General features: G+C 45.2%; 1 long non-coding RNA gene across 2 annotated transcripts in view; it reads right to left on the reverse strand.

Annotated features, from left to right (window-relative positions):
* Positions 1-723: 723 nt before the first annotated feature.
* The window catches only part of LOC143806255 (uncharacterized), a 31,512-nt gene continuing 19,686 nt past the window's right edge, over positions 724-12,549 (reverse strand). The window contains exons 2-4 of one of the 2 annotated variants that reach the window (XR_013221417.1): positions 3,885-3,975; positions 3,486-3,588; positions 724-772 (exon numbers count right to left, since the gene is read on the reverse strand). This is a non-coding gene — a long non-coding RNA (uncharacterized LOC143806255). Of the gene's footprint in view, positions 773-3,485; positions 3,780-3,884; positions 3,976-12,549 lie in introns of both variants that reach the window. The other variant, XR_013221416.1, reaches the window with a different exon arrangement.

Here is a 12,549-nt window from a genome sequence, read left to right on the forward strand (position 1 = left end):
GCAGCCGTGAGCGCATCGTCGGACTACGGAGGGTGAGTATAGCAGGTTTTTTTTTTTTTTATTATTTTTAATATTAGATGTTTTTACTATTGACGCTGCATAGGCAGCATCAATAGTAAAAAGTTGGGGACACACAGGGTTAATAGCAGCGGTAACGTTACCCGCGGCATAGCGCGGTACGTTACCGCTGGCATTAACCCTGTGTGAGCGGTGAGGGGAGTATGGAGCGGGCACCTGGCACTGACTGCGGGGAGTATGGAGCGGGCGCCAGGCACTGACTGCAGGGGAGTAGGGAGGGACTAATCGGACTGTGCCCGTCGCTGATTGGTCGCGGCAGCCATGACAGGCAGCTGGCGAGACCAATCAGTGACGCGGGATTTCCGTGACGGAAGTTGTAGACAGAAAGATGGAAGAATACAGTGCTTGGCACTTATCTCTGTACACAGTATCTATATAGGGAGAGTCAGTCATCTTCCCCTATATACAACGCTTCAATCTGTTCACTATGTACAGTGCAGGTAATCTACCCCTATGTAGAGTGCCATGTAATTGCCTTTATAAACAGTGTTAGCAATCTCCAAAAATAGTCTTCGGCATGTGCCCACATATACAGTTGTAAGTCGCCTGAGCGAGGTAGTCGTGGGCGCGCTATTGCTTCTGGCACCCTACAGGAAAATCATGTCCCAGTCCCGCTGCTGCGGTGTGTGGGGTGCATCACACTTACTTGTGCCCCATGGGCCTCCACTGGCTCCAGGTTTTCATTTTCCAGAACCTTTGCAGCACACAATCCATGGGACACGGAATTAGTTAAAACAGTCTAACTTTTACTTGGCAGTTTACGGTCATTACAATGAAGCATATAGTATAGGGCCCAACGGGTTACAGTCTTTCCCACAGGTACCGTACACAACTTCAGCCCTGATTCTCTATGTGGGTAGATAACCTTCTTGCTAACTCCTCTAGCACTAGGAATTTTTCTCCACCACAAGCAGCGCACCCAGATTTTATTCCTTCCCGCCTCTGAGAGTTTGAGTCCATCTTTCCCTGCAGCTCTGCAGGCTTAGTGCGCCCAGGGACCCCGATGTCCATTGCAAGGTTTCCAGGTTGATAGACGGATTCAAACGGAAGGGTTCTATGGCAATCCACTGCCCGAGTAACAGGCTCAAGTTGTCCCTAGCAGCCTACTGCCTATAACCACTGCTATCACTTCACTACACTTTCTCCATCTGAACCTGACACTTGAATCTCAGTTGCCCCATCCCAATCTGCGCCAGCTGTTACAGTTAACCCTGTCTAGGCTATACTCAGTCCCAGGGGGTTTACTTTAAGATAACATACATTACTATAAAATACATTTAACCACTTGGGGTGTCAGACAGTAGAACATCATCTCCACCACTCCTACACAGTGTTGAATCTGTCAACTATATACAGTTCTGGTAACAAGTCCCATATAAACAGTATCAGAAACTTCTGGTATACAGTGCTGGCTTGCTCCATACACTACCGTTCTAAAGTTTAGGGACACTTAGAAATGTCCTTATTTTTAAAGAAAAGCACAGTTTTTTCCAATGAAGCTAACATTAAATGATTCAGAAATACACTCTATACATTGTTAATGTGGTAATGACTATTTTAGCTGCAGACGTCTGGTTTGTAATGCAATATCTTCATAGGTGTATAGAGGCCCATTTCCAACAACCATCACTCCAGTGTTCTTATGGTACTTTGTGTGTGCTAACTGTGTAAGTAGGCTAATGGATGGTTAGAATACCCTTGAAAACCGATGTGCAAGTATGCTAGCACAGCTGAAAACAGTTTGGCTGATTAGAGAGCCTATAAACTTGACCTTCCTTTGAGCTAGTTCAGAATCGGGAGCATTACATTTGTTGGTTCCATTAAAGTCTCAAAATGGCCAGAAAAAAAAGAACTTTCATGTGAAACTCAACAGTCTATTTTTGTTCTTAGAAATTAAGGCTATTCCATGCGAGAAATTGCCAAGAAACTGAAGATTTCCTACAACGGTGTGTACTACTCCCTTCAGAGAAGAGCACAAACAGGCTCTAACCAGAGTAGAAAGAGAAGTGGGAGGCCCCGCTGCACAACTGAGCAACAAGACCAGTACATTAGAGTCTGTAGTTTGAGAAATCGACAGCTCCTGAACTGGCAGCTTCATTAAATAGTACAGGCAAAACGCCAGTGTCAACGTCAGGGCAAAGTGGCAAAGAAAAACCCATATCTGAGACTGGCTAATAAAAGGAAAAGATTAATATGGACAAAAGAACACAGACATTGGAAAAAAGTGTTATGGACAGGCGAATCCAAGCTTGAGGTGTTTGGATCACACAGAAGAACATTTGTGAGACGCAAAACAACTGAAAAGATGCTGGAAGACTGCCTGACGCCATCTGTCAAGCATGGTGGAGGTAATGTGATGGTCTGGGGTTGCTTTGCTGCTTGTAAAGTGGGAGATTTGTACAAGGTAAAAGGGATTTTGAATAAGGAAGGCTATCTCTCCATTTTGCAACTCCATGCCATACCCTGTGGACAGCGCTTGATTGGAGCCAATTTCATCCTACAACAGGACAAGGACCCAAAAGCACACCTCCAAATTATACAGGAACTATTTAGGGAAGAATCCGGCAGCTGGTATCTATCTGTAATGGAGCGGCCAGCGCAGTCACTAGATCTCAGCCCCATTGAGCTTTTATGGGAGCAGCTTGACCGTATGGTGCCAAAAAGTAGCCATTAAGCCAAACCAACTTGTGGAGGGGCTTCTGGAAGCATGGGGGGAATTTTCTCCAGATTACCTCAGCAAATTAACTGCTAGAATGCCAAAGGTCTGCAATGCTGGAATTGTTGCAAAGGGAGCATTCTGTGACGAAACCAAAGTTTGAAGGACAAAATTATTATTTCAAATAAAAATCTTTTTTTGAACCTTGTCAATGTCTGGATGAGATTTTACATTCATTTGGCAACTCATTAGATTAATAAAAGTATGCGTTTTCATGGAAAACACAAAATTGTCTGGGTGACCCTAAACTTTGGAACCGTAGTGTAAGTCAAATATCAGGCACCTGCCCCCATATACAGAAATATACCCTCGTATACAGAAAAAGTATATACAATGTCAGATCACTGCCCCTATATATAGTGTTAGTGATCAGCTCCCTATAGTGTTAGGCCTCTGCCCCTACATACAATGCCCTTTATATACAGTGTCAAGACTTTCCTCATATACAGTTTCAGAATCTGTCTCTTTTATAAAGTGCCAATCATCGTCCCCTAAATACAGCATAATCTACCTGTATATAGATAGCGAAGAATACCGTAGGGGACGTAGGGCATGTAAGGAAGGGCAAGAAAAAATTCCAAACATCAAAGTGTATGTATAATTATAGTATTATGAGGAGACTATAGGAAGGATTCCATAAATTAAAAGACTAATGCAAATAAATAGATAACCCCCTTCCCTATGGACTAACCTCAATGCCTAAATTCCTATTCAGTAATTGTACATGGACAACGCCTCATCACTCGCCCTTCGTATTTGCGTCCGGGCGATGGATTTTTGGTTATGTATTCCTCCTGGAGCAAAAAACAGTTTAATCCTCCATCTCTAAACACCATCCTGAAATATTCATAACCACAGATGGCTGTGAGCGAGATTCACTGTCAGCGCGGCATGTTACGCTGCATAAGTGTCAGGATGGCGAAGACGATCGGCGGTGATGAAATGCGGAGATGCACAGTCGTGTCAGGTTATAACATGCGGAAATCTGTGGGCGCAGTGAAGTTCATATACATAAAACGATTCTTCCAATCCTAAAGGACAAAACGGTTTACTGCACTTGCATGGCGTCGTTGTGCGGTTTTATATTTACCTGTTGTGAATTCTCGTCTTCAAGCGTTCCCCTGTGATAACCTGTCATGTCACTAATCTCGGGGGGTCGTACTAACTACCAACACTCGTTACTGGGTAATAAAAGAATGAGAATGTTAACAAGTGCACAAACAGTGCTATTCAAAAGTATTCAACCCCTTAAACATTACACTTACAGATGATTTCAGCATGCTTATTGCAATCAGCGCCAATTTACCCCAGAGACCCCGAACATTGGCCTTGTACACACTGGTTCAGATGCTGCCGAATTAACACGGTAATGAGGATACGCAACACTGAACTGTCAACTCGAAGTGTGATAATCACAGACTGGGAGATCGCCGCACAGTCTCGGAGCCAACAATGCATCTGTCAGTAGATATAATGTCATTGTGCCACCTTCTCCTCTGTCACATCCCACATTGTAGTCACTGTCTGTATCATCCACACGTGGCCGCCCTGAGCAAAATGCATGGGAGCAGAATGAGGAACCCGGGAGACATATAGAAGCTTCACTATGTATTCTCCCTTATGTGTCTACTGTAAGAGCGGTCACACTATAGAGCTCTGTACTGTAAGAGTGGTCACACTATAGAGCTCTGTACTGAAAGAGCGGTCACGCTACAGAGCTCTGTACTGTAAGAGCGGTCACAGTATAGAGCTCTGTACTGTAAGAGCGGTCACACTATAGAGCTCTGTACTGTAAGAGCGGTCACACTATAGAGCTCTGTACTGTAAGAGCGGTCACACTATGGAGCTCTGTACTGTAAGAGCGGTCACACTATGGAGCTCTGTACTGTAAGAGCGGTCACACTATGGAGCTCTGTACTGTAAGCGGTCACACTATAGAGCTCTATACTGTAAAAGCGGTCACACTATAGAGCTCTATACTGTAAGAGAAGTTACACTATAGAGCTCTGTACAGTAAGAGTGGTCACACAATGGAGCTCTGTACTGTAAGAGCGGTCACACTATAGAGCTCTGTACTGTAAGAGCAGTCACACTATAGAGCTCTGTACTTATAAGAGCGGTCACACTATGGAGCTTTGTACTGTAAGAGTGGTTACACTACAGAGCTCTGTACTCTAAGAGCGGTAACACTATGGAGCTCTGCACTGTAAGAGCGGTCACATTATGGAGCTCTGTACTGTAAGAGCGGTCACACTATGGAGCTCTGTATTGTAAGAGCGGTCACACTATGGAGCTCTGTACTGTAAGAGCGGTCACACTATGGAGCTCTATACTGTAAGAGCGGTCACACTATAGAGCTCTATACTGTAAGAGGTTACACTATAGAGCTCTGTACTGTAAGAGTGGTCACACTATGGAGCTCTGTACTGTAAGGAGCGGTCACACTATAGAGCTCTGTACTGTAAGAGTGGTCACACTATGGAGCTCTGCACTGTAAGCGGTCACACTATAGAGCTCTATACTGTAAAAGCGGTCACACTATAGAGCTCTGTACTGTAAGAGCAGTCACACTATAGAGCTCTGTACTTATAAGAGCGGTCACACTATGGAGCTTTGTACTGTAAGAGTGGTTACACTACAGAGCTCTGTACTCTAAGAGCGGTAACACTATGGAGCTCTGCACTGTAAGAGCGGTCACATTATGGAGCTCTGTACTGTAAGAGCGGTCACACTATGGAGCTCTGTATTGTAAGAGCGGTCACACTATGGAGCTCTGTACTGTAAGAGCGGTCACACTATGGAGCTCTATACTGTAAGAGCGGTCACACTATAGAGCTCTATACTGTAAGAGCGGTCACACTATAGAGCTCTATACTGTAAGAGGTTACACTATAGAGCTCTGTACTGTAAGAGTGGTCACACTATGGAGCTCTGTACTGTAAGGAGCGGTCACACTATAGAGCTCTGTACTGTAAGAGTGGTCACACTATGGAGCTCTGCACTGTAAGAGCAGTCACACTATGGAGCTCTGTACTGTAACAGCGGTCACACTATGGAGCTCTGTACTGTAAGAGCGGTCACACTATAGAGCTCTATACTGTAAGAGCGGTCACACTATAGAGCTCTATACTGTAAGAGGTTACACTATAGAGCTCTGTACTGTAAGAGTGGTCACACTATGGAGCTCTGTACTGTAAGGAGCGGTCACACTATAGAGCTCTGTACTGTAAGAGCGGTCACACTATGGAGCTCTGTACTGTAAGCGGTCACACTATAGAGCTCTGTACTATAGGAGCGGTCACACTATGGAGCTCTGTACAGTAAGAGCGGTCACACTATGGAGCTCTGTACTGTAAGAGCGGTCACACTATGGAGCTCTGTACTGTAAGAGCGGTCACACTATAGAGCTCTGTACTATAGGAGCGGTCACACTATGGAGCTCTGTACTGTAAGAGCGGTCACACTATGGAGCTTTGTACTGTAAGAGCGGTCACACTATGGTGCTCTGTACTGTAAGAGCGGTCACACTATAGAGCTCGGTACTGTAAGAGCGGTCACACTATAGAGCTCTGTACTGTAAGAGCGGTCACACTATGGAGCTCTGTACTGTAAGAGCAGTCACACTATGGAGCTCTGTACTGTAAGAGCAGTCACACTATAGAGCTCTGTAATGTAAGAGCGGTCACACTATAGAGCTCTGTACTGTAAGAGCGTTCACACTATGGAGCCCTGTACTGTAAGAGTGGTTACACTACGGAGCTCTGTACTGTAAGAGCGGTCACACTATGGAGCTCTGCACTGTAAGAGCGGTCACAATATAGAGTTCTGTACTGTAAGAGCGGTCACACTATGGAGCTCTGTACTGTAACAGTGATCACACTATAGAACTCTGTAGTGTAAGAGAGGTTACACTATAGAGCTCTGTACTGTAAGAGCGGTCACACTATAGAGCTCTGTACTGTAAGAGCGGTCACACTATAGAGCTCTGTACTGTAAGAGCGGTCACACTATGGAGCTCTGTACTGTAAGAGCGGTCACTGTTGTGAATTCTGTTTGTGGGCTCCCTCTAGTGGCTACTGGTGGTACTGGTTGACTTCTGTCTTTTATCTCCAGTGCACCTGTTCCCATCAGGAAATGGGAGTTTCCTATATAGTCTGGCTTCTCAGTCATTTACTTGCCGGCTATCAATGTTACCAGAGCTCCTCTGTTACTTGCTACCTGCTCCAAGTCTGCTGTTTCAGATAAGTTGGATCATCTGTACCTTTTGTGAAAGTTTTGTCCAGCGTCCATTTGGATCAGTTGTACCTTTTGTCCAGCGTGCATTTATATGAATCTTGCTGCTGGAAGCTCTAGTGAACTGAAATGATCACTCCGGTGTCATGAGTTGATACCGGAGTTTAAAGTCATTTCAGGATGGTATTTTGTAGGGTTTTGAGTTGACCGCGAAGTCCACTTTTGTATTTTCTGCTATCTAGTTAGTGGGCCTCTCTTTGCTGAACCTGTATTCATCCTGCGTATGTGTTTTCCTCTTAACTAACCGTCATTATATGTTGGGGGCTACTATCACTTTGGGGTTTTCTCTGGAGGCAAGCCAGGTCTGTGTTTCCTCTATTAGGGGTAGCTAGATCTCCGGCTGGTGCGAGACGTCTAGGGATAAAACGCAGGTACGTTCCCCGGCCACTGGTAGTTGTGCAGTGGCTGAAGAAAAAGAGAAAAGAAGTCTTTGACACCTTTTTTTTTTTTTTTTTTTTTTTAACTCTGAAGTCTGCTAGCCATAATTGCAGTCTGCTGCTTTTCCCTCCTCTTAATCCCTGAATGGCTCAGATCTCAGCTGCTGAGAAATGGATATCCAGAGTTTAGCTTCAAATCTGAATAATCTCGCTTCTAGGGTTCAAAATTTACAAGACTTTGTCATACATGCTCCTATGTCTGAACCTAAAATTCCTATACCAGAGTTTTTTTCTGGAGATAGATCTCGTTTTTTGAATTTTAAGTACAATTGTAAATTGTATCTTTCTCTGAGATCTTACTCCGCTGGAGACCCCGCTCAGCAGGTTAAGATTGTTATTTCCTTGCTGCGGGGTGACCCCCAGAATTGGGCATTTGCTTTGGCGCCAGGGGACCCTGCGTTGCTCAATGTGGATGCGTTTTTTCTGGCGTTGGGGTTGCTCTATGAGGAACCTAATTTGGAGATTCAGGCTGAAAAAGCCTTGATAGCCATCTCTCAAGGGCATGATGAAGCTGAGATATATTGTCAAAAAATTCGAAAATGGTCTGTGCTTACTCAGTGGAATGAGTGCGCCCTGGCGGCGAATTTCAGAGAGGGTCTCTCTGACGCCGTTAAAGATGTCATGGTGGGGTTTCCTACGCCCACAGGTCTGAATGAGTCCATGACAATGGCTATTCAGATTGACCGGCGTTTACGGGAGCGCAAACTTGTGCACCATTTGGCGGTGTCTTCTGAGCAGGCACCGGAGAATATGCAATGTGATAGAATTCTGTCCAGAAGTGAACGGCAGAATTATAGGCGTAAAAATGGGTTGTGCTTCTATTGTGGCGATTCTGCTCATGTTATATCAGCATGCTCTAAACGCACAAAAAGGGTTGATAAGTCTTTTGCAGTTAGCACTTTGCAGTCTAAGTTTATTTTGTCTGTGACCTTGATTTGTTCGTTATCATCTATTACCGCGAATGCCTATGTGGATTCTGGCGCCGCCCTGAGTCTTATGGATTGGTCCTTTGCCAGGCGCTGTGGGTTTAGTCTAGAACCTCTGGAAGTCCCTATCCCTTTGAAGGGTATTGACTCCACACCATTGGCTAGGAATAAACCTCAATACTGGACACAAGTGACTATGTGTATGACTCCAGACCATCAGGAGGTGATTCGATTCCTTGTGTTGCATAATTTGCATGATGTTTTAGTGCTTGGTTTGCCATGGTTACAAACTCATAACCCAGTTCTTGACTGGAAAACATTGTCCGTATTAAGCTGGGGATGTCAGGGGGCTCATGGGGAAGTACCTTTGGTTTCCATTGCTTCATCTACTCCCTCTGAGGTTCCGGCATTTTTGTCTGATTACTGTGATGTTTTTGAGGAGCCTAAACTTAGTTCGCTCCCTCCTCACAGGGAGTGTGATTGTGCTATAGAGTTGATTCCTGGCACCAAGTTTCCTAAAGGTCGTTTGTTCAATCTGTCTGTGCCAGAGCATGCTGCTATGCGAGAGTATATTAAGGAGTCCTTGGAAAAAGGACATATCCGTCCATCCTCATCCCCTTTAGGAGCAGGTTTTTTTTTCGTGGGTAAAAAGGATGGTTCCCTGAGGCCTTGTATTGATCGGCTGTTGAATAAGATTACGGTCAAATATCAGTATCCTTTGCCACTGTTGACTGATTTGTTTGCTCGTATTAAGGAGGCAAGGTGGTTCTCTAAGATTGACCTTCGGGGTGCGTATAATTTGGTGCGGATTAAGCAGGGAGATGAGTGGAAAACTGCATTTAATACGCCCGAGGGCCATTTTGAGTATCTGGTGATGCCTTTTGGTCTTTCTAATGCCCCTTAAGTCTTTCAGTCCTTTATGCACAATATTTTCCGTGAATATCTGGATAAATTTATGATTGTGTATTTGGATGATATTTTGATTTTTTCTGATGACTGGGAGTCGCATGTTCAACAGGTCAGGAAGGTTTTTCAGGTTTTGCGGGCATTTATATGAATCTTGCTGCTGGAAGCTCTAGTGAACTGAAATGACCACTCCGGTGTCATGAGTTGATACCGGAGTTTAAAGTCATTTCAGGATGGTATTTTGTAGGGTTTTGAGTTGACCGCGAAGTCCACTTTTGTATTTTCTGCTATCTAGTTAATGGGCCTCTCTTTGCTGAACCTGTATTCATCCTGCGTATGTGTTTTCCTCTTAACTAACCGTCATTATATGTTGGGGGCTACTATCACTTTGGGGTTTTCTCTGGAGGCAAGCCAGGTCTGTGTTTCCTCTATTAGGGGTAGCTAGATCTCCGGCTGGTGCGAGACGTCTAGGGATAAAACGCAGGTACGTTCCCCGGCCACTGGTAGTTGTGCGTGAGGTTCAGCATCGCGGTCAGCTTAGATTCCATCTTCCTAGAGCTAGTCTTGTTTTTGCCTATGTCCCTGCCATTGGGAACCATGACAGGTCACACTATAGAGCTCTGTACTGTAAGAGCGGTCACACTATGGAGCTCTGTACTGTAAGAGCGGTTACACTATGGAGCTCTGTACTGTAAGAGCGGTCACCCTATGGAGCTCTGTACTGTAAGCGGTCACACTATAGAGCTCTGTACTATAGGAGCGGTCACACCATGGAGCTCTGTACTGTAAGAGCGGTCACACTATGGAGCTCTGTACTGTAAGAGCGGTCACACTATAGAGCTCTGTACTATAGGAGCGGTCACATTATGGAGCTCTGTACTGTAAGAGCGGTCACACTATGGAGCTTTGTACTGTAAGAGCAGTCACACTATATAGCTCTGTACTGTAAGAGCAGTCACACTAAAGAGCTCTGTACTGTAAGAGCGGTCACACTATGGAGCTCTGTACTGTAAGAGCGGTCACACTATGGATCTCTGTACTGTAAGCGGTAACACTATAGAGCTCTATACTGTAAGAGCGGTCACACTATAGAGCTCTGTACTGTGAGAGGTTACAGTATAGAGATCTGTACTGAGAGGTTTGTTATGATCAGGTGACCTTGGAGCCGCATGAAACTTTCTCTGGAGTAGGTGGAAACTATACTGACTGCAGATCCTGAACTAACACCGCAACTAGAAGTAGCCGTGGGGTGTGCGTAACAAACCCTAGACACCTCGACACAGCCGGAGGACTAAATACCCCTATAGATGGAAATAGGAATACTACCTTGCCTCAGAGCAGAACCCCAAAGGATAGGCAGCCCCCACAAATATTGACTGTGAGTAGGAGAAGAAAAGACACACGCAGGCAGAAAACAAGATTTAGCAAAAGAGGCCACTCTAGCTAAATAGGAAAGGATAGGACAGAATACTAGGCGGTCAGTATTAAAACCCTTCAAAAAATATCCACAGCAGATAATACAAAAAATTCCACAATCTAACTAAAGACGTGGAATGAATATCTGCAACCCCAGAGAATCCAACAAGACTGAGAAAATACTGACACAATCTAAGCTGGACAAGAAAACACAAAAGAATAGCACTGAATCATGAAGCACACAGCATGTGTGCCACAGAAAAAAAAAGACACTTATCTTTGCTGATTTGGCAGAAAGGCAGGAGGAACCAGGCAGAGGTCCAACACCTCCCAACAACAATTGACAACTGGCAAGGACTAATGGATCCTGCACACCTAAATACCCCAGTCAGAACTGCAATCAGCAGAAACACCTGACCAGGACTGCAACTCAGGGACAACTGCATTACCACCTACCACCATCGGAGGGAACCCAAAAGCAGAATTCACAACAGTACCCCCCCCTTGAGGAGGGGTCACCGAACCCTCACCAGCGCCCCCAGGCTGATCAGGACGAGCCAGATGAAAGGCACGGACCAAATCAGCAGCATGGACATCAGAAGCAAAAACCCAAGAATTATCCTCCTGGCCATAACCCTTCCATTTGACAAGGTACTGAAGCCTCCGCCTCGAAAAACGAGAATCCAAAATCTTCTCAACCACATACTCCAACTCCCCATCAACCAACACAGGGGCCGGAGGATCAACAGAGGGAACAACGGGCACCACATATTTCCGCAATAAAGATCTATGGAAGACATTATGGATAGCAAAAGAGGCCGGAAGCGCCAATCGAAAAGACACCGGATTAATAATCCCAGAAATCCTATAAGGACCAATAAACCGAGGCTTAAACTTCGGGGAAGAAACCTTCATAGGAACATGACGAGAAGACAACCAAACCAGATCCCCAACCCGAAGCCAGGAACCAACACACCAACGACGGTTAGCAAAACGTTGAGCCTCCTCCTGAGACAACACCAAATTGTCCACCACATGAGCCCAAATCTGCTGCAACCTGTCAACCACAGAATCCACACCAGGACAGTCAGAAGGCTCAACCTGCCCAGAAGAAAAACGAGGATGAAAACCAAAATTACAAAAGAAAGGCGAAACCAAAGTAGCTGAACTAGCCCGATTATTAAGGGCAAACTCGGCCAATGGCAAAAAGGCCACCCAATCATCCTGATCAGCAGACACAAAGCATCTCAAATAGGTCTCCAAGGTCTGATTAGTTTGCTCGGTCTGGCCATTTGTCTGAGGATGAAATGGAGAAGAAAAAGACAAATCAATGCCCAGCCTAGCACAAAAGGCCCGCCAAAACCTAGAAACAAACTGGGAACCTCTGTCGGACACAATATTCTCCGGAATACCATGCAAACGAACCATATGCTGAAAAAACAACGGAACCAAATCTGAAGAGGAAGGCAATTTAGGCAAAGGCACCAAATGAACCATCTTAGAAAACCGGTCACAAACAACCCAGATAACCGACATCCTCTGGGAAACCGGAAGATCAGAAATAAAATCCATTGAAATATGCGTCCAGGGCCTCTCAGGGACCGGCAATGGCAAAAGTAACCCACTAGCACGGGAACAACAAGGCTTGGCCCGCGCACAAGTCCCACAGGACTGCACAAAAGAACGCACATCACACGACAAGGAAGGCCACCAAAAGGACCTACCAACCAAATCTCTGGTACCAAAAATACCAGGATGACCAGCCAACACGGAACAG

The sequence above is a fragment of the Ranitomeya variabilis genome, chromosome 2 (genome assembly GCF_051348905.1).
Source record: "Ranitomeya variabilis isolate aRanVar5 chromosome 2, aRanVar5.hap1, whole genome shotgun sequence".
NCBI lineage: Eukaryota > Metazoa > Chordata > Amphibia > Anura > Dendrobatidae > Ranitomeya > Ranitomeya variabilis.